The 23,375-nt window shown below is 39.3% G+C and overlaps 1 protein-coding gene and 1 non-coding gene across 7 annotated transcripts in view; one reads left to right on the forward strand and one right to left on the reverse strand.

The window, feature by feature from the left end:
• The window catches only part of EIF4G3 (eukaryotic translation initiation factor 4 gamma 3), a 365,407-nt gene that overhangs the window by 316,299 nt on the left and 25,733 nt on the right, over positions 1 to 23,375 (reverse strand). The window lies entirely within an intron of this gene.
• Positions 16,428 to 16,534, forward strand: LOC137220274 (U6 spliceosomal RNA). The gene has a single exon (XR_010941586.1). It is a non-coding gene; the product is annotated as a U6 spliceosomal RNA (small nuclear RNA).

A 23,375-nucleotide genomic window follows, 5' to 3' on the forward strand; every position in this document is an offset into this window, starting at 1 on the left:
GGTATGCCTGTATTGGGGTAGGTTTTATTTTGCTTCTATAGAAGGCCAACTCACTGAGCCATGTACAGAGAGGAAGGTTTGACTGCCTACAGTAGAAATAGATTCTTCAGAATTCTGAAATCTTCTCAAACTGTAATACCCAAAATTTGTTGAAATCTCAATATGCTGGCTTTCTCGTTTTTCTGTAAAGTCCTTTTTTGACAGTATATGTTTATTTAATTTTCTACTGAGGTAGAGTTGCTTTACAATATTATATAAATTTCAGGTGTACAACAGTGATTCACAATTTTTAAAGGTTAGGCTCCATTTATAGTTATTATATAAAACATTGGCTATATTCCCTGTATATCCCTGTAGCTTATTTATTTTATACATAGTAGTTTGTTCCTCTTAATCCCTTACCCCTATCTTGTCCCTCCCCACTTCCCTCTCCCCCACTGGTTAGCACTAGTTTGTTCTCTATAGCTGAGTCTGTTTCTTTTTTGTTATATTCACTAATTTGTTTCCATTTTTAGATTCTACATATAAGTGATATCATACAGTATGTCTTTCTCTGTCTGATTTATTTCACTTAGCATAATGCCCTCCAAGTTCATCCATGTTGCTGTAAATGGCAAAATTTCATTCTTTTTTATGTATGAGTAGTATTCCATTGTATATATGTACCACATCTTCTTTCTCCATTCATCTGTCAATGGCCGTTTACATTGCTTCTGTATCTTGGCTACTGTAAATAATGCTGCTATGAACATTGGAGTGCATGTATCTTTTTGAATCGGTGTTTTTCTCCTCAAATATATACTCAGGAGTGGGACTGCCTGATCATATGGCAGATCTATTTTTAGCTTTTTGAGGAAACTCCATTCTGTACAGCCCTTTTTAAAAGAAGCATAAAATGGCATTCATTTCAGTCTGACAACAAGGTATATTCCTAAAAAGTTAAATAGCTTAATTCTTTGAATAAGAGTAATACTAACCATTTTAAACTGGTCACACTAAAGACCTTCATTTTTATGAAAACATATGCCAAGGAGCTCCTTTTCTCAATTGCTAACCAAAAATAGAGGGAGAGGATAACACATCAGTCATGATTTTCTGTTACTATGGTGTTTTCTGGTTTTGTCCTTCTTCAACACCAAGTAGATCTAAGATTACCTCCACAGCAGTTAACTGTTTCAACTTATTCAGGTTAAGAAACAAGTTCTACAAGACCACATTTAAAGTGACACACATTACCAAAAAATGTACCCAGGCAATATCAACTACTACAAATATGAACAAGAGGCAAGAAATTTAATTATATATCCACTTAAATCCACTGATTTCTCAATAACTGTGTACCCAATACAATGCTATTATGTAAAAGATCAAATCTGGCTTATGTATATGGAGCTTATGAGATATAAAAAACAGCTTTTTAAAAGAGGAAACACAATTAGACAGTATAATATGATCACCTTAGCATAAAACAAGAAAACATGACAATTCTTCATGCCTGGAGAACTGAGCTTGGAAAGCAAAAACTTCTGATAATTACAGATCTAATTTAAAGGTTTTTTTACTGGTATTAAAGCTCTAACATTAATATATAATAGTATATCACGTTAACATATATGAGCAATTCTCAGAAGTCAGGTTAATATGATAAAACAAGAACAAGAGTTTTGGGGACTTCCGGGAAGATGGCGGAAGAGTAAGACGCGGAGATCACGTTCCTCCCCACAGATACACCAGAAATACATCTACGCGTGGAACAACTCCTACAGAGCATCTACTGAACGCTGGCAGAAGACCTCAGACCTCCCAAAAGGCAAGAAACCCCCCACGTACCTGGGTAGGGCAAAAGAAAAAACTAAACAGAGACAAAAGGATAGGGACGGGTCCTGCACCAGCGGGAGAGAGCTGTGAAGGAGGAAAAGTGTCCACACACTAGGAAGCCCCTTCGCGGGTGGAGACTTCGGGAGGCGGAGTGGGGGAGCTTGGGAGCCGCGGAGGAGAGCACAGCAACAGGGGTGCGGAGGGCAAAGCGGACAGATTCCAGCGCAGAGGATCGGGCCGACCGGAACTTGCCAGCCGAGAGGATTGTCTGCTCGCCCGCCGGGGCAGGCGGGACTGGGAGCTGAGGCTCCAGCTTTTGTCGGGGCGCCGGGAGAGGACTGAGGTTGGCGGCGTGAACACAGCCTGCGGGGCGTTGGTGCACCGCGGCTGGCCGGGAGAGAGTCCGGGGAGAAGTCTGGAACTGCCGAAGAGGCAAGAGACTTTTACGTCCCTCTTTGTTTCCTGGTGCACGAGGAGAGGGGATTAAGAACGCTGCTTGAGAGAGCTCCAGGGACGGGCGCGAGCCGCGGCTAGGGGTGCGGAGCCCAGAGACGGACGTGGCTAGGGCCGCCCAGAGCGGCTAGGGCCGCTGCTGCCGCCACCGGGAGGCCTGTGTGCGAACACAGGTCACTGGCCACGCGCCCTTCCGGGGAGCCTGTGCAGCCCGCCGCTGCCGGGGTCCCGGGATCCAAGGACAGCTCCCCCGGGAGAACGCACAGGCGCGCCTCAGGCTGCAACGTCTCCCCGGCCTCTGCAGCCGCAGGCCCACCCCACACTCCGTGCCCCTCCCTACCCCCGGGCCTGAGTGAGCCAGAGCCTCCGAATCAGCGGCTCCTTTAACCCCGTCCTGTCTGAGCAAAGAACAGACGCCCTCCGGCGACCTACACGCACAGGCGGGGCTAAATCCAAAGCTGAGCCCCTGGGAGCTGTGAGAACAAAGAAGAGAAAGGGAAATCTCTCCCAGCAGCCTCAGAAGCAGCGGATTAAAGCTCCACAATCAACTTGATATACCCTGCATCTGTGGAATACCTGAATAGACAACCAATCATCCCAAATTAAGGAGCCCTGTGGATGAAAGGCTCTTGGGGCTGCAGCCAGGAGTCAGTGCTGTGCCTCTGAGGTGGGAGAGCCAACTTCAGGACACTGATCCACAAGAGACCTCCCAGCTGCACATAATATCAAACAGCAAAAATTTCCGAGAGATCTCCATCTCAACGCCAGCACCCAGCTTCACTCAACGACCAGCAAGCTACAGTGCTGGACATCCTATGCCAAACAACTAGCAAGACAGGAAAACAACCCCACCCATTAGCAGAGAGGCGGCCCAAAATCATAATAAGTCTACAGACACCCCAAAACACACCACCAGACGTGGACCTGCACACCAGAAAGACAAGATCTAGCCTCATCCACCAGAACACAGGCACTAGTACCCTCCACCAGGAAGCCTACACAACCCACTGAACCAACCTTAGCCACTGGGGACAGACACAAAAAACAACAGGAACTACGAACCTTCAGCCTGCAAAAAAGGAGACCCCAAACACAGTAAGATAAGCAAAATGAAAAGACAGAAAAACACACCGCAGATGAAGGAGCAAGATAAAAACCCATCAGACCTAACAAATGAAGAGGAAATAGGCAGTCTACCTGAAAAAGAATTCAGAATAATGATAGTAAGGTTGATCCGAAATCTGGGAGATAGAATGGACAATAGAATGGACAAAATGCAAGAATCAGTTAACAAGGACCTAGAAGAACTAAAGATGAAACAAGCAACGATGAACAACACAATAAATGAAATTAAAAGTACTCTAGATGGGATCAATAGCAGAATAACTGAGGCAGAAGAACGGATAAGTGACCTGGAAGATAAAATAGTGGAAATAACTACTGCAGAGCAGAATAAAGAAAAAAGAATGAAAAGAACTGAGGACAATCTCAGAGACCTCTGGGACAACATTAAACGTACCAACATTCGAATTATAGGGGTTCCAGAAGAAGAAGAGAAAAAGAAAGGGACTGAGAAAATATTTGAAGAGATTATAGTTGAAAACTTCCCTAATATGGGAAAGGAAATAGTTAATCAAGTCCAGGAAGCACAGAGAGTCCCATACAGGATAAATCCAAGGAGAAATACACCAAGACACATATTAATCAAACTGTCAAAAATTAAATACAAAGAAAACATATTAAAAGCAGCAAGGGAAAAACAACAAATAACACACAAGGGAATCCCCATAAGGTTAACAGCTGATCTTTCAGCAGAAACTCTGCAAGCCAGAAAGGAGTGGCAGGACATGTTGAAAGTGTTGAAGGAGAAAAACCTGCAACCAAGATTACTCTACCCAGCAAGGATCTCATTCAGATTTGATGGAGAAATTAAAACCTTTAGAGACAAGCAAAAGCTGAGAGAGTTCAGCACCACCAAACCAGCTCTACAACAACTGCTAAAGGAACTTCTCTAGGCAAGAAACACAAAAGAAGGAAAAGACCTACAATAACAAACCCAAAACAATTAAGAAAATGGGAATGGGAACACACATATCGATAATTACCTTAAATGTAAATGGACTAAATGCTCCCACCAAAAGACACAGATTGGCTGAATGGATACAAAATTTACAAGCAGCTCATGCAGTTCAATGTCAGAAAAACAAACAACCCAATCCAATAAATAGACCTAAATAGACATTTCTCCAAAGAAGATATACAGATTGCCAACAAATATATGAAAGAATCTGCAACATCATTAATCATTAGAGAAATGCAAATCACCACTACAATTAGATATCATCTCACACTGGTCAGAATGGGCATCATCAAAATATCTAGAAACAAAAAATGCTGGAGAGGGTGTGGAGAAAAGGGAACCCTCTTGCACTGTTGGTGGGAATGTAAATTGATACAGCCACTATGGAGAACAGTATGGAGGTTTCTTAAAAAACTAAATATAGAACTACCATAGGACCCAACAATCCCACTACTGGGCATATACCCTAAGAAAACCATAATTCAGAAAGAGTCATGTACCAAAATGTTCATTGCAGCTCTATTTACAATAGGCCGGAGATGGAAAAAACCTAAGTGTCCATCATCAGATGAATGGGTAAAGAAGATGTGGCACATATATACAATGGAATATTACTCAGCCATAAAAGAAACAAAATTGAGTTATTTGTAGTGAGGTCGATGGACCTAGAGTGTGTCATACAGAGTGTAGTAAATCAGAAAGAGAAAAAGAAATACTGTATGCTAACACATATATGTGGACTCTAAGGGGGAAAAAAAAAAAAAAAAAAAGGTCATGAAGAACCTAGGAGCAAGACAGTAATAAAGACACAGACCTACTAAAGAATGGACTTGAGGATATGGGGAGGGGGAAGGGTAAGCTGGGACGAAATGAGAGAGTGGCATGGACATATATACACTACCAAACGTAAAATAGATAGCTAGTGGGAAGCAGCCGCATAGCACAGGGAGATCAGCTCGTTGGTTTGACTAACTAGAGGGGTGGGATAGGGAGGGTTGGAGGGAGGGAGACGCAAGAGGGAAGAGATATGGGAACATATGTATATGTATAACTGATTCACTTTGTTATAAAGCAGAAACTAACACACCATTGTAAAGCAATTATACTCCAATAAAGATGTTAAAAAAAAAAAAAAAGAACAAGAGTTTTAATTAAGATGCTCCATTAGCCTATAAATATAACCAGATTAGTTACTTAAGCACAAATTATCTCTGTATACCCAGTATCAGATCAATTTCAGGGAGACAGTAACACTGAAGATTTTAATAGTCACCAGTTTATTTCAAAATAGAAAAATGAACCAGGCATATCTTGATGATGATCTTCTGGAGTTAGCACATTCCATCAAGATCATTCAATTGTTGACTAAGTTACTGTGAAACAAAAATAAATAGGGAAGGCCTAGAAACAGTGCTTAAATACTGTTGAAATAGTGACCTCACTTTGTCAATGACAAAGGGCCCTTATAAAGAAAGTCTTATGGTTACATATTCCATATAATAAGAATAGCTAACATTATTAGGCACTTACTAAGCCAGGCCCTGTTCTAGCACATTAATTCATTTACAGCAAACCTAGGAGAAAAGTTCTACTATTTTGCTCCATTTCAGGATGAGACAACTGAAGCACAGAAAAGGCCAAAAAAAACAAAAACAAAACTTTTCCAAGCTTCCTAAATATTCTAACTCCAGAGTCCATACTCTTAACCATAATACTACACTGCATTTATATAAAGTATTAAATAAGATTTAAGCTGAAGAGACTTAAAGAAACAAACATTTGTCAAGATAAGGGAAACAAAGGCATCAGGTACCAGAGTTACCACATTAAGAAAGTTGGCTCTATTTCAACTGATGAAGTAGTAGTTGAGTTTGCCCTTGGAACTCTCACCTCTGTATTCCAATCTACTTGCCCCAGTTAGTGGCATTCCCCCTCCTTGATAGGCGTCAAGTGTCTTTAGCATCACTTAAAATAGCAAAAGACTGGATCTCAATCACAAATAACATGCCTTAATAGACAGATGACCAAATACAGTTTAGAGACTTCTGGAAGTATTCCTATTTTATCACAAGAATAGGTTCCTTAAGCTCAGAGAAAAATGTTCTAAAAGTAAAATTTAAGATACTACCTAGGAAACTGCACAAATATTTTGGAAGAAAACAGGGTCATCCTGATCTCTGTAGACAAATGGAATGATATGGTAATGCAGCGTAGTAAGATATTACAGATTTTAGGTGGGTAGGTATATGTAAAATCAGAGTAACTCTTACAAGTCATATAAAATATCATGTCTCAGCTCTAAACCCTCCAAAGGCTTCCCATATCAAAATAAAATTCTTACCATTTCCTACATGGGCCTACATGAACTTGCTCCCCACTTCCTCATCTCCAGCTACACTGGCCACCTTTAGCTGCTTCAAATGTATGTACATGGGACAACCTCAGAGATCTAACCCCACCTATGCATTACGGCCATCCTGGCTTCCTAGCAACAGTATGTTAACAGCTTGTTTTGAGGACTCAGAGATTCAAACAGCAACTACCTCATAAACCATTTGCCACAGAGCTAGCATCTTACATTGATCATCAGGCACTAATATTCATGGAATTACCGAGATCCTCCAGGAGAGAATGTGAGAAAAGTACATACAACAAATGAAAGAAATAGTATGGGTAAAAAAAAATCAAGTATCTGTATTAAAAATATAATGTCTTCAATCAAAAAAATGGGCAGAAGATCTAAATAAACATTTCTCCAAAGAAGATATACAGATGGCCAACACGCACATGAAAAGATTCTTAATATCGCTAATTATTAGAGAAATGCAAATCAAAACTACAAAGAGGTAACACCTCACAGCGGTGAGAATGGCCATGATCAAAAAGTCTACAAATAATAAATGCTGGAGAGCGTGTGGAGAAAAAGGAACCCTCCTACACAGCTGGTAGGAATATAAATTGGTACAGCCACTATAGAGAACAGTATGAAGGTTCCTTAAAAAATTTTAAATGGAGTTATCATATGATCCTGCAATCCCACTCCTGGGCACATATCTGGAGAAAACTATAATTCGAAAAGACACATGCACCGCAATGTTCAGTGCAGAACTCTTTACAATATCCAAGACATGGAAGCAACCTAGATGTCCATCAACAGATGAATGGTAAAGAAGATGTGACACACACACACACACACACACACACACACACACGGAATATTACTCAGCCACAAAAAAGAATGAAATAATGCCATTTGCAGCAACGTGGATGGACCTAGAGATTATAATACTAAGTGAAGTAAGCCAGTCAGAGAAAGACAAACATCATATGATACCGTTTATATATGGAATCTAAAAAAAAAAACAAAAAGATACAAATGAACTTATTTGCAAAACAGAAAGAGACTCACAGACATAGAAAACAAACTTATGGTTACCAAAGGGGAAAGGGGGGGGAGGAAAAAACTGGGAGATTGGGATTAACATATACACACTACTATATATAAAATAGATAGTCAACAAGAACCTACTGTATAGCACAAGGAACTATACTCAATATTCTATAATAATCTATATGGGAAAACAATCTGAAAAAGAATATATATATACATATAACTGAATCACTGTGCTGTACACCTGAAACTAACATCATATTGTAAATCAACTATATTTCAATAAAATATATAATGTCTTACATATTACATAATTCTTTTCACCAGCTCTGCCAGTAAAAGTAAAAAAAAAATTTCTTCGTACAATTTAAAAAGCACCAATGAACAGAACTTAAGTTTGAGCAATGTCAGTCATGTAACTTTGCTTTTGTCATGATGAAGCTGAGATTCAAATCTGTAACCCACAACCAACAACCATCCAGCGTCTTTGGCATTCATTTCTATATAATACTCATGCTCTACCTATCTGTCTGTTTGTTGGTACTTTTTTAATCCCCACCCTTATTTTCCCTTTGCTTTGATTTCTTTATCTGGTTTTATTTTTTATTGAAGTAACACTGATTTATAACATTGTATAAGCTTCATTTGTACAACATTATGTTTCTACTTCTGTATACCCTACAGCATGCTCACCACCAAAAATCTGGTTTCCATCTGTCACCATACAGTTGATTCCCTTTACCCATCTTGCCCTCCCCCTCTGGTAACCACTACTGTGTTCTCTGTAACTATATTTGGTTTTGTTTAGTTTGGTTGTTCTTTTATTTTGTTTGCTTATTCGTTTTTATATTCCACTTATGAATGAAATCACACAATATTCATCTTTGTCTGATTTATTTCACTTAGCATGATACCCTCAAGGTCCATCAATGTTGTCACAAATGGCAAGATTTCACCTTTTTATGGGTGAGTAGTATTCCACTGTGTGTGTGTGTGTGTGTGTGTGTGTGTGTGTCTATACACCACATCTTCTTTATCTATTCACCTACTGATGGGCGTTTAGGTGGTTTTCATAGCTTGGCTATTGTAAATAGTGCTGCAATGAACACAGGGGTGCATATATCTTTTGAAAGTGTTTTTGTATTTTTTGGATAAATACCCAGAAGTGGGACAGCTGGATCATATGGTAGTTCTATACTTAGCTTTTCTGAGGAATGTCCAATACTGCCTTCCATAGTGGCTGTACAAATTTACACGCCTACCAACAGTGTATAAGGATTCCCTTTTCTCCACATCCTCGCCAACACTTGTCATTGCTTGTTTTTTTATCTATCTCTATTTTTGGCTGTGTTGGGTCTTCATTGCTGCACGTGGGCTTTCTCTAGTTGCGGTGAGCAGGGGCTACTCTTCGTTGCAGTGCGCAGGCTTCTCATTGCAGTGGCTTCTCTTGTGGAGCACGGGCTCTAGGCGCACAGGCTTCAGTAGTTCTGGCACGCGGGCTAAGGTAGTTGTGGCTCATGGGCTCTAGAGCGCAGGCTCAGTAGTTGTGGCACACGGGCTTAGTTGCTCCATGGCATGTGGGATCTTCCCAGACCAGGGCTCGAACCCGTGTCCCCTGCATTGGCAGGCAGATTCTTAACCACTGCACCGCCAGGGAAGTCCCACTTGTTTTATTGATAATAACCATTCTGGCAGGTGTGAGGTGATATTTCATAGTGGTTTTGACTTGCAGTTCCCTAATAATCAGCAATGTTGAACATCTTTTCCTGTGCCTGTTGGCCATCTGTATGTCTTCTTTGGAAAAATGTCTATTCAGCTACTCTGCCCATTTTTTAATCATGTTGCTGTTGCTGAGTTTTATGAGTTCTTTATATATGTTAGATAGTAACCCCTTATCAGATATAGCATTTGCAAATATCTTCTCCCATTCCGTAGGTTGTCTTTTCATTTTACTGCTGATTTCCTTTGCTGTGCAGAAGCTTTTTAGTTTGACGTAACGCCATTTGTTCATTTTTTGCCCTTGTTTCCCTTGCCTGAGAAGACAGATCTAAAAAGATATTGCTAAGGCCATCTTTACCTAATTTTATCATCTATTATTATTTCAAGTATTTTTGTAAACCACTTTGAATCCTTCTTTGAATGAAGTTTAGCATAGATTATTTAACGCTACAGATTACTATTAAATTTCTGTTTCTGCTTAAGATACAGAAAACTACAAAAACATGGTACCCTCTCTAATAGAAGAAAAGACCAGATTACCTGAAACACCACAACCTTTCTTGAGCCCATCAGACTCCTGAAGTTGCAAGGCAACCAAATAACCTGAATTCCAAAGAGGAACAAGACCCTCCAATAAAGAACATATATGGTAGACGAGAAGAGAAAGGGGTAATCATAATACAGTGAATAAAAAGAAGATCTGCTAAATACTTACTGAATTCCTAAAAGGTATAGGCTAGCACGCCAATTTCCCAACTGGGTGCCCTATCCACAACAGGAGTCTGCACTCACTTGCTCTTCTCCACTGGCCTCCACAGGGCGCTCATGAAAAAGATTGGTTTCACAGCAGAAGACCAGAGAGAGTCCCACTCAATGGCACAGGAATTCAGGAGGTGACCAGTCATTGCTGGGAAGAGGCACAAAGCCGCACTTGATTTCCCATATCCTTTTCTCCTATGAAGCAAAGGTGTTAGGCCACTGGAGTAGGGGCAGCAAACCCCTTCTGTCCTAGGACACTGGCAAACATCTGTTGTTGCTGCGATAAAGATATAAGCAAATCCCTCTATCCCTGTGGGGAGGGGTAAGTAACCATCTTGTGCCTAGGATCCCACACAAATACACCACCCAGGAGCCTCCTAATGCTGGGAGAGGGGCAGGAAACCCTATCCAAGAATAAGTACAAACACAAGGCAAACAATGGCTGCCACAAGGAGGAGAGGGAACAAAGTCCTATTTATAAGGCCCAGATGAACAGGGTCTGCAAAAGACTGAAGCTGAACTGAGATAACTGCCTCCAACATAATCATAATACCAAGGAGCAAGCAACAGCATTCTACCACCAGGGGTAACAGTAGCCACCACTACAAGACTATGAAGACTGCGGTGCACTGAAAGTAATGATAATGACAATGAAACCCCAAACTAGCTCAATTCACGACTAGTTTGGCTTAACACCACACACTGACAGCCCAACAGAAGTGGGGTGTACCCATTTCCAAACATAAATACAATTTACCTCAGTCTCAACTGCTGTTCTATACACCATGCCCAACACCTAAACAAAAATTATGAGACACACAAAAAAAGAAAACAGCCTATGGTCAAGAGAAAAAGCAATCAATACAAGTAGACTCAGGGATGATTCAGATGCTAGAACTATCAGAGAAGGATATTTTTTTAAACTGTGATTAATATGTTAAAGGACTTAGTGAAAAAGGTGGACAACATACATGAACAGATTAGATAATATCAGCAAAGAGATGAAAATTTTTCTATACGTTAAATGTAAATGCTAGAAATAAAAATTACAATGTCAGAAATAAAGAATTCCTTCTACAGATTCAGCAGCAGACTGGACTCAGCTGATGAAAGAATCAATGAACTTGGAAAATAGATGAAGACACCAACAGAAATTATCAAAAGTGAAACACAGGGAGAAAAAAAGAAAAACAGAAGATCCAATGTTGAGGGACTATCAAATGGTCTAACATGTAAATGAGGTCTCAGAAGGAAAAAGGAGACTAAGGCAGAAGAAATACTTGAAAAGATAAAGGCCAAGAATTTTCCAGAAATAATAAAAGATACCAAACAGATTCAAGAAGCTTAAAGAAATCCCAAGCAGGATACAATAAAACAACACATACCTGCCTAGCCTCATCAAACAGCCTGAAGGCAAACAGAGGGGGTAAAAAATACTACATACATAATCAAGAACAAAGATAAGAATTACAGTAGATCTTATCAGAAACTATGCAAGCCAGAAGACAATGTTTTTCACTACTTCAATGCTGTAAAAGAAAAAATTTGTCAACCCAGAATTCTATATGCAGGAAAATTATTTTGCATCATGAAGGCAAAGATCACTATCAACCTCAACAATGTTCTCCATGCCAAACTGAAGATAAATACTGCTAGATATTTTTACTTGAAATGCAATAAACATGGTAAAAAGTGTCTTTGCACTTGAAATGGTGTTAAAATATTGAGAGGTTGTTTTCCATAATATTCAGACATTTTCCTTAACATTCAAATGAAAGTTTATCATCTCCTAAACACACTTCTAAAAGCCCTTCCTGGGCTTCCCTGGTGGCGCAGTGGTTAAGTATCCGCCTGCCAATGCAGGAGACATAGGTTCAAGCCCTGGTCCAGGAAGATCCCACATGCCGCAGAGCAACTAAGCCCATGTGCCACAACTACTGAGCCCGCGTGCCACAACTACTGAAGCCCGTGTGCCTAAAGCCCATGCTCCGCAACAAAAGAAGCCACAGCAATAACTCTGTGCACTGCAACGAAGAGTAGCCCCCACTCGCCGTAACTAGAGAAAAGCCGGCATGCAGCAACGAAGACACAATGCAGCCAAAAATTAAATAAATAAATAAAATAAAAGCTCTTCCTGTTAACCCTGATACCTCTCATCCAGTCTATGGTTTAGAATACTATGGAGGAACTGAAGCAATTAAAAGAGAATGAAACAAACCTAGGGAAAAATGCTGAATGAAAAAAAAAAGGTTCTCTCTGAATAGTAGAATTATGTTTGACTTCTTTTCTTCACAACATCTAAAGCTTCAAATTTTCCATTATGAACAGTTATTATTTTTGTTTCAGATGGGAAAAAAATCCTATTACACAAAAATGACAATGTACCATAGTTAAATAATACTGCACTTTACAGACAGGGCTGAAGTCAAGTACAAACCCTTTCTTTCTTCACAGGTGGTACCTATACCATACCGGTATGGAGTATCACTGCTAGTTACAGGAAAGTGAATGCAGAGCGATCAAGTAAACACAGTCCTACCTTCTACCATAGCCCTACCTTTCAGCGTAATAAAAATCAAAAGGGAGCAGCTTATAGCTTACATATTCCACTCACCACCATCTTCTCCAACAATTAAAAAAGAGGCTAATAACAAACTAGGTTTCCAGGCAGCTATTTAAACCCAAAGGCCGTAAATACTAAGGTTTGAAAAATATCTGATATGCTGATAATAAAGCACCCAGGATGGTTTAAGGGCCTTTATATACTCTAGTCCTCCCCATTATCCAAATAACGTAAGTACTCCTACTGCCATTTATGGATAAGGAAGTACAGATATCAGAATTTAGATCCTTAAAGATCACTGTCGGGACTTTCCTGGCGGTCCAGTGGTTAAGACTCCACACTCCCAATGCAGGGGGCACGGGTTCGATCCCTGGGGGTGGAATTAGATCCCACATGCCGCACGGCAAAAGGAAAAAGAAAAAACAGAGAGAGATCACTATCATCATATGCATTATCCCTAGTCCTTAAATTGTATTCCTAGATTTCCATTGTGTATTTTAATGTCACTTGCTTCTTCAATGCTTATGCCTATTAACAGTGAACAGACCATATTTAATAAAAACCTCATGTAAGAATTACACTTCACTGCGCAAAATAATTTGAAATGGTCTTGTCCCTACCCTTCAGGAGACAAAAATCTTTTGCTTTTTGGCCGCTCCCCCACAGCATGCAGGATCTTACTTCCCTGACCAGGGATCAAACCCGTGCCCCCTGCAGTGGAAGCTCGGAGTTCTAACCACTGGACCAGCAGGGAAGTCCCACAAAATCTTAACTGCTCAAAATATTGGCTAATAATACTTAGATTAACTCTTTCAAACAAAACCTTGCAACTCCTCAGTCAAAATGACTTAATAACTCTATACAGAAATACAAAGTTGGAATTAAGTTCAGAAAATCCTCACAGGCTGAAAACATATACACAAAACAATTTAGATTTAATAATTCTGATTTCTTCCACAACTGAATTAAAACTAAAATGATTTAGAAAACTCAAATATAAGTATGCAGTAAATATAAAAGAAATACACTGCACTAATAAATCCCAAATTCAGGATAACAGTTACCTCTAATGAAAGAATCAAGTGATAAAGGAGGGGTACATGCTGAGGTCTTTTATTATACGGATAATGTTTTGTTTGTGAAGCTGGTTAATGGATACTTGGGTTTGCTATACTACAGTGTACTTCTGTATAGTATCTGCAGTATTTCAAAACACATCTTTTAAGTTTTCAAACCAGATATGACACTCTTTATCTCCCTGAACACAAATGTAAATAATCATTACCATACTATTACTGTAGTTTCTAGAAGAACAACTATATCCCACCACATACACTAAACTTACACACTAACTCCAACCATGACAAGTTAAATGCCTTTTGTGACAAAAGACAGTATAACCCATTTTCATCATTTATACAGTGAGGTCAATCCCACCTACCTATCCACAGTAGTATTATGAAAACGAAATGGGACAAAAAATGAACAGTCCACATGTTCATCAAATGTTAGTTATTATTAGTGGCAACTGCTGAAGTACAAAAATGCAAAAAATATGACATTGTATGTCAGTATTTACAAACTGTAGGTCTTCACATGTGTACTTATTCCTGACAGTGTATACATTTTCTTCCACTCCTAATTTGTGGAATAACCTTGGGAATGGATACATGTATAACTAACATGGGTGAAAAACATATCTAGCTCCCAGAAATGCAATAAATCATGCCAAAAATCTTCAGAGGCAGTGTTTAAAGCTTCCTGTTCTCAGTATAGATGTCTAGTAAACATTATTTATTAGTGTCTACTTTGTGCCTAGCACTAACAGACCGTAGAGAAATAGAAACAAAAAAACATAATTCCTGCCTTAAGCATTTAGTTTAGTAAAGAAAATAAATAATAAATTTATCTATAGCTGTTAGTAGAGCAACTAACCCAGCTGAAAAGAGGTGTGAAGTATCACCCTATTGATTGGTACTCTCTGCCATATAACTCCTCCTCTTTATCCTTTCCCTTGCCCACAGCTCTGCTAGTCCTGGTCTTCTCTGAAAGCAGACAGGAAAGCAGTATTTACCCTTTCTATAGACTACAGAACTGCATTATTCACTAGGTAACCTCTAAGCCACATGGGGCTATAGAGCACTTGAAATACAGCTACCACAAGGTGGATGTGCTAAAATATACACTGGAGTGCAAAGGCTTAGTACAAAGAAAGAATGTGAAATACAGTATCTCACTAATAATTTTTATAATGATCACATCTTGAAATTATAATATTTTGGATATACTGGGTAAGTATGTTATTAAAATTGATTTTACCTGTTTTCACTTTGTAACATGGCTACTAAAAAATCTAAAATTACATAGCTGGTTTACATATTTCCACCCAACAAATAATCCATAAAAAAAGTTAAAACTGAATACATAATGCACTTCAAAAGTATTCAGTAAGCATTAGCTAAATCTGAATCTTAGATTGAAATTTCAAAAATATTAGCTAAAGTAACCTATAACCATATCTAAATTCAATCTTTTTAAAAATCAAACATGAAGGGCTTCCCTGGTGGCGCAGTGGTTGAGAGTCCGCCTACCGATGAGGGGGACACAGGTTCATGCCCGGGTCCGGGAAGATCCCATATGCCGCGGAGCGGCTGGGCCCGTGAGCCATGCCCGCTGAGCCTGCGCGTCTGGAGCCTGTGCTCCGCAACGGGAGAGGCCACAACAGTGAGAGGCCCGCGTACCGCAAAAAAAAAAAAAAATCAAACATGAAGAAAGAAAGTATCTATGTTGTCAGAATTCTAATTACCTATGGCATGTGTTTATGGTCTGACAATGACACTCATTAACCCAACAAATTGAAACCACAAACTCTACTTTTCTAGATTAATTAATATTCAGTAAAATTGTTCCTCCTCCTATTACACTGAATTACACTAGAAATAGCCCAGTATACCACAGTTCATCAAAACCATACCACAGCATCAAAACCCAAGCTCTTTTTATAATTACAGAGAAGTAAACTTCAAAACATCCTAAAAACAAGGCATTTACTTATGAGTGCAATTCATTTAAATTACGTGTAAGTGCATTCTTACAGAATCTGACCTCTGGGGCTAAAAGTCAAAGCTCTTGCTCTTTAGTATCTAGAGAGGCCATGAAAATTAATTCATTAGGTACGTGACTCACACTGACCTGGGTTCCTCAAGAGTCACCTGAAGAACCAGCGTTAAGAGCAAAGAGAGAGTTCCAAAGGGCCTCCTTCCCCAAGCCAAGGAGACTTACGTGGTTGAGAAGGTTCTAAATAGATCAAACCAAAGAGACTATAAATGGACCCAGAGAGACTACAAATGACATCCAAGGGCCCTAAGACATGACTAGGCTTCCCGCATCTCTAGAAGAACTTAAATAAAGATCAGTACTAAAGAAGCTAAAGAAGTATTACGCTTCCACTCAATATTCACATGTAAAAGTCCCAAAGCCCAAGAAATCTGACCCCAAGGATGTCCATGATATATATTCCAGGAATCACAGAACCAAGACAGCCTCCTTGCCAGTTACTTTATAACACAAAATGTTATTTGTGGGCAAGACGTGGCCTTTGAAAAACTGCCTAACCTGCACCCACTTAAGAGTAACCACTTTGAGCACTCGCTTCGGCAGCACATATACTAAAATTGGAACGACACGGAGAAGATTAGCATGGCCCTGGCGCAAGGATTACACGCAAATTCATGAAGCGTTCCATATTTTTTGATTCACTTTGTTATACAGCAGAAACTAACACAACACTGTAAAGCAATTACACTCCAATGAAGATGTTAAAAGTAAATAAATAAATAAAAAATAAAAGAGAAAAAAAATAAAAAATAAAGGTAACCACTTTGGACGTCCCTGGCGTTCCAGTGGTTAAGAATCCGCCTGCCAATGCAGGGGACACAGGTTCGAGCCCTCGTCCGGGAAGATCCCACATGCCACAGAGCAACTAAGCCCATGCGCCACAACTACTGAGGCTGTGCTCTAGAGCCCACAAGCCACAACTACTGAAGCCTGCATGCCTAGAGCCCGTGCTCCACAACGAGAGAAGCCACCACAATGAGAAGCCCGTGCACCACAATGAAGAGTAGCCCCCACTCGCTGCAACTAGAGAAAGCCCATGCTCAGCAACGAAGACGCAACGCAGCCAAAAATAAATAAATTTATTTTAACCAAAAATAAATAAATAAAAGTAACCACATCAGTCAAACTGCAACCTTGATGATTTAGAGCTGTTTACAGATTTTCATAAGAGAAACAGCTAATCGCATCACAAACAATGAAGACTTATCAATTCTATACATGGTCCAGAGTTAAAGCACAAAAATACTAGTGCTAACCCCAAACACTTAAAAATAATAATGACCAAGTGTTTCCATATCCCTTGATATGTTGAAACACAACAAGGATTGACTTGAGCTCAATACCTATGTATAATACAAAGGGATAGTTGACACAATTTCTTTTGACATAAGAGTACCCCCAAAGTGACCCGCCCTCAGCCTGGATTAGGTAAGAACCAGTATCTATGGTCCTAGAGAACCCTGTGCCTTTCTTTAATACAGCAGCTATCACACATATTACACTTATCTCTTTAATCATCTCTCCCTCACCACACTGCAGGACCCTAATATCTCTGGCACCTAACACAATGCTGGGCATATCTCTGAAGGCTCAAAAATATTTGCTGGTTGAATGTATAATATGGAGCTATGCTGTCCAATGTGGCCTCTAGCCACATGTAGCTATTTAAATATAAACTTAATTAAAATTAAATGAAATTTTAAAATTTAGTTCCTTAGTCACACTTGTCACCTTTCAAGTGCTCGTTGCCACGTACGGTTAGTGGCTGCCATACTGGACAGTGTAGACACAGAATGTTTTCAACATCACAGAAAGTTCTATTGGGCACTGCCTGGAGTGTCCCTTGATTCTGGAGGCATTTCCTAACAGGATTATTATTCTAAGAGAAAAGGTAGAAAGAAAAATGTTTTAAATGTGCATCAAATTCCAGTAGTAAACAATACAACCAAAGGAAAGGAGTTCTTCTGCAAGACTGTCTCTAATATCAACTATGTTTCAAACTTTTCTGATAATTCTTCATTGCTAAAGTTTCATTATCAACTAACACCCTTCTCCCACATATTCCCCTGTTGTGCCTAAAAGAAAGCCCTTAGTAACAACAAGGGCTGCTGCCCATACTCTAGGAAGGTGAAAAAAAAGGATATATGAGATTATTTTTACCCTAATCATAGGCTAATAAAAAGGTCCAAAAGGATTTTGGAATTAGTTTAGTCTAGTTAATCAATTTTACAGAGAAAGAGACTGAGCACACAGAAGTAAAATAACCCACAGAAAAGAAGAGATGTTAGAAGCAGACCAAACGGGTAAGGAAAAACAAAAAGCAGAGTGCACAGAAAGCCAGAAACTTTTATTTTTTTTACAGCATTATGGCATATTATCCAAAATATCAAAATAGTCTATACTTAATAAATGGGAATGATAAGTACTAGTAAAAGGTCAAGAAACTCTCAACCAAAGTTCTGTCTTGTGTAAGAGACCCTAAGTTTCCCCTTACAAACTCTAATATATTATTTAAATGCTTTCACTGGCAGTTTACTTTTTCTTTCCATAACATAATCACATAAATTATTTATTCTCATAGTCAGAATCTATTTATTCCTACTAGTCAGAATAGATTTCAATTAAGCCACAAATATAGGCAGCTAAAACTGAAAGCAGAATATTTACTAGTTATTTTCAATGGAAACATAATTCCAATGACAAGGTAAGAGTATAAACAATGAAAGTGAACTAAGGGGAGAGAAATAATTTGCTTCTCAAAAATGAAATCACTTCTGTCACTCTGAAAATGTTATCTGAATGAAAACCACAGTAAGAGTGTTTCTGCTCCTTAACTGAGTTTCATTTCCATGACCTATAAATAAAAATATAGAAGAAAGTAATTTTAAGTTCTCTTATTACTTCACTATGAGCAAAAGCAAATTCAAGGCAATAAATCCAAAGATGTTATCAAAACAGAGAAAGACTGACAAATATATATTTTTTGCACATAATACTTATGTAGCTTGGAGTGTCCTCAGCCTCGTATTCTTAGGTAAACACTGAATTTTGTTTTTCAAAGGGCACAAATCTCTCCTTTGTAGGAATTTTATATATCTAATTTCTTACACCTAAAGTTATAAGAAAGCTTTTATATCTCTCCATTAGGTTGAGAATCCGCCTGCCAATGCAGGGGACATGGGTTCGATCCCTGGACCGGGAAGATCCCACATGCCGCGGAGTAACTAAGCCCACGTGCCACAACTACTGAAGTCCATGCACCTAGAGCCCATGCTCCACAACAAGAGAAGCCCGGGCACCACAACGAAGAGTAGGCCCCGCTTGCCGCGACCAGAGAAAGCCCACGCAGCAACGAAGACCCAACACAGCCAAAAATAAATAAACATTTTTAAATAAATAAATAAAAATTCTAGGCAGGTTTACGGTAATCCCAATAATCCTCAATAACAACAGGGGCAGGCCTATGCGTTGCACACAATAAACTTTGCTGGATTAAGAAAGTTCACTTCAGGAAGTTCCCTGGTGGGCTAGTGGTTAGGGTTCCAGGCTTTCACTGCCGTGGCCCAGGTTCAATCCCTGACTGGGGAACTGAGATCCCGCAAGCCGCACAGCACTTTGTAACAGGAAGAAAACAGATAAAGGCTGTCAGTGTCCATTAGTTTGTCAATATGACCAATCAGATACCGGTAATAAAATATTTTAAGTTCTAAGAGGATGTCAGGTGCAAAATGCCTGGTTTGCCCTTTAACTTTTTACCAGGTCTCAGAATCAACCTATTTCAAAAGATAAGAACATATTCCTCTAGTCATCTGCCAAATCCTATTTCAGTATGAATCTAGAAATGAAACTTAAAGGACATGTCTACTGAGAAGTAAAGGAATCATTCATTTCTTGATCATTAAAAATCAAGAATCTTGGGGCTTCCCTGGTGGCGCAGTGGTTGGGAGTCCGCCTGCCGATGCAGGGGACGCGGGTTCGTGCCCCGGTCTGGGAGGATCCCACCTGCCGCGGAGCGGCTGGGCCCGTGAGCCATGGCCGCTGAGCCTGTGGGTCCGGAGCCTGTGCTCCGCAACGGGAGAGGCCAGGGCAGTGAGAGGCCCGCGTACCGCAAAAAAAAAGAAAAAGAAAAAAATCAAGAATCTTAACAAAGAACAGACTTCAAATCCAACAACAAGCAACATGCTAATACTCAAACCTCTCAGAAAAGGTACAATCCAAATAATTAAGCTAATTTAATGTCATTTATATAATATGTAAGACCTAATTAACTCACAATTGACCATTTCAATTTTCTAGGCTAGGAGTCTTAACTTTAATTATATATCTAAAACTTCAACTCCAAAATATGATTCAGAAGATGTCTGTATATTTTTTAAGTTGCAAAAATTATTCCAATGAGCAGCCTAAATTTAGAACTAGTATCCTAGCTTTAACACATCCCTGAAATTATGCTAATTAAATTGGCATTTTCTTCAATTTAAAAAAAGTAAAAGATTACTTACTTGGGTCAATCAAGTCTAATGAAAATATTAACTAACTTTAGTTTTCAATGACAAAAAATTAATACTTCTCACATTCTTAAACACATCCTCCCAATTTGTTTTACACCGACTTCTCTCATCAAGAGTGTATCACAGGGCTTCCCTGGTGGCGCAGTGGCTGAGGGTCCGCCTGCCAATGCAGGGGACACAGGTTTGTGACCCGGTCCGGGAAGGTCCCACATGCTGCGGAGCGGCTGGGTCCGTGAGCCATGGCCGCTGAGCCTGCGCGTCTGGAGCCTGTGCTCCACAATGGGAGAGGCCACAACAGTGAGAGGCCCCCGTACCGCAAAAACAAAAACAAAACAAAACAAAAAAAAGAGTGTATCACAATATGTCTTTGTCAGGTAAATAAAATGTTTTCTAGACATTTGTGGATAACCAACACAATGACAAAACAGTTAACAAATTGATTTTCAAATTGCAAAGATGGCAATAAACTAATATAAGAGCAGAGAAGGAACAATAAAATGTTCTTCATTTCACTAAAATTCAAGGTTCCAATAGCTTGGGCAGAATTATTTATGAGGTAGATTATAAAAAGACAAAACTAAGAGAAAGCAGTTTTTAGCAACAGATGACAGTGAAGACGACCATTTGAAAACAAGACCAATCAACAAACTGCACAAAATGGGAACTGAAAAAAAGCAGACATATTCAGGGTTAGGACTGAAAGATGGTTAACTACTTCCTTGTTTTATGAACGCTTTGAAGCTTCAACTAAGCTCTTCAGCTAAGGAATTAAGAGCAAACAAGTTGTTAGCGACTTCCCTGGTGGCACAGTAGTTAAGAATCCGCCTGCCAATGCAGTGTTCAATCCCTAGCCTGGGAAAGATCCCACATGCCACGGAGCAACTAAGCCCTTGCACCACAACTACTGAGCCTGCGCTCTACAGCCTGTGATGCACAACTACTGAGCCCGCGCACCACAACTACTGAAGCTCACACACCTAGAGCCCGTGCTGTGCGACAAGAGAAGCCACCTCAATGAGAAGCCCACACAGAACAACAAAGAGTTAGCCCCTGCTTGCCCCAACTAGAGAAAAGTCCGCGTGGAGGAAGACCCAAGGCAGCCAAAAATAAAATAAAATAAACAAATTTATTTTTTAAAAAAAGAAATTTTAGGATTTCCACTTCACAGTATCCAGTTGTGAGAAGATGAGTCCAAAATCATAACTGAAATGTATCTGGAAAATACTGTACATGAGAAACTCCACAAAACACAGACAATATGCAAACATATAAAACACTGACTATACTACAAACTTGTTAACAAGACTTAACAGAAATCAGTCTACTTTTATTAGTAATATGTTCCTTTAAAAAATTTATTCCAAGAGCAAATAAAGGCACAATTCAGTAAAATGTCCTTGGTGTCAGGCGCCACCCACAACACTTAAAGACAACCTTTGAGGCCTGTTACCCAACTGCAGGGACTCCATCTGTCAACTCTACTAATCTACCTCATCTTCCATTCATAAACACGAATGGAAACTAAACAATCACCAGACATTAAGAAAGTAAAGAACCAAGATGAATAAACAGAACCAACCCTGGAGGGAGAGAGATGGTACAGAGAACAGAAAAAGATTTTTTTAATTTCCAATTAGTACCTATGAAAGGATTTAAGATACTATTCCAATCATAAAATAAGACGCATCTGCTACACACAGAAAAGGAGAGAAAACAAAAATTCTTAGATATTAAAAAAGTAATCGCCAAATGTTTATTTACGTACCCTTCAATTCAGCAATTCTATTTATAGGACTCCATCCTACTAAAATACTCACACATATGTATAAGGATATGCGCTATACTTTTTTTTTTTTTTTTTTGCGGTACGCGGGCCTCTCACTGTTGTGGCCTCTCCAGTTGCAGAGCACAGGCTCCGGACCCACAGGCTCAGCGGTCATGGCTCACGGGCCTAGCTGCTCCGCGGCATCTTCCCGGACCGGGGCACGAACCCGTGTCCTCTGCATCGGCAGGCGGACTCTCAACCACTGCGCCACCAGGGAAGCCCTGCACTATACATTTTAACACATACAAAAAAGCCTAGAAACTATACATATATCCACCAATAGGAAAGAGTTAAATGAATTATGGTACAACTATAGAATAATCTACATGTATCAACATGGGAAAGATTTATACAATACATGAAAAAGCAATCACTAAGCATGTGCAGTATAATCCCACTTATAATCTTGTTACACAAGTAATATAATAGTAATAGCTATTTATTACTATATAACACAAAGTGCCAGGTACCATTTTAAGTACCTTATAGGTATAACTAATTTAATCCTCACAACAACCTTAAGCACTAGAGTCTATAATTAACCCTTTTACATGAGGACACTGGGACACAAAAAGGTTAAATCATTTTTCCCAAGGTACACAGCCACTAAACCATGAGAGCTGGGACTATCAGCTATGGGACTCGAAATCCTCCAAGATCACACTTCACACTTCCAGCAGTTAGGATGCAAATCACAGAGTCCAGCTCCAGAGGCCATCCTCTAAAAACCTCCACCTCTCTCCCACTCCCTGACTCTCTTCCCTTTTTCCCTTCCTCTTACTCTCAATTTGTAAATGCATACAAAAAGATCTGTAAGAAGAGAGATGCTGAACTGTCAACTGTGATAGCTGCTAATAATGGAAGTGGAAGTGAAGGTTTTTAATTATTTTTAAATATATAATACAAAGGTATAAATCAATATAATCTGTATTCTTTATAATACACATGCATTATTTGACTGTTTTGAAACTAAACTAAGATCTGAATAAAGACATGAAAATAGCATATAAACAGATAATTTTCAAAACAGTAAATAAAAGCTAAGAAACATGGGACAAAACTAAATCTTATAAGTAATCTAAGAATGCAAATTAAAACTGTATATAATTTTCACCTATCAAATTAACAAAAGTTAAAAG

The sequence above is a fragment of the Pseudorca crassidens genome, chromosome 2 (genome assembly GCF_039906515.1).
Source record: "Pseudorca crassidens isolate mPseCra1 chromosome 2, mPseCra1.hap1, whole genome shotgun sequence".
NCBI lineage: Eukaryota > Metazoa > Chordata > Mammalia > Artiodactyla > Delphinidae > Pseudorca > Pseudorca crassidens.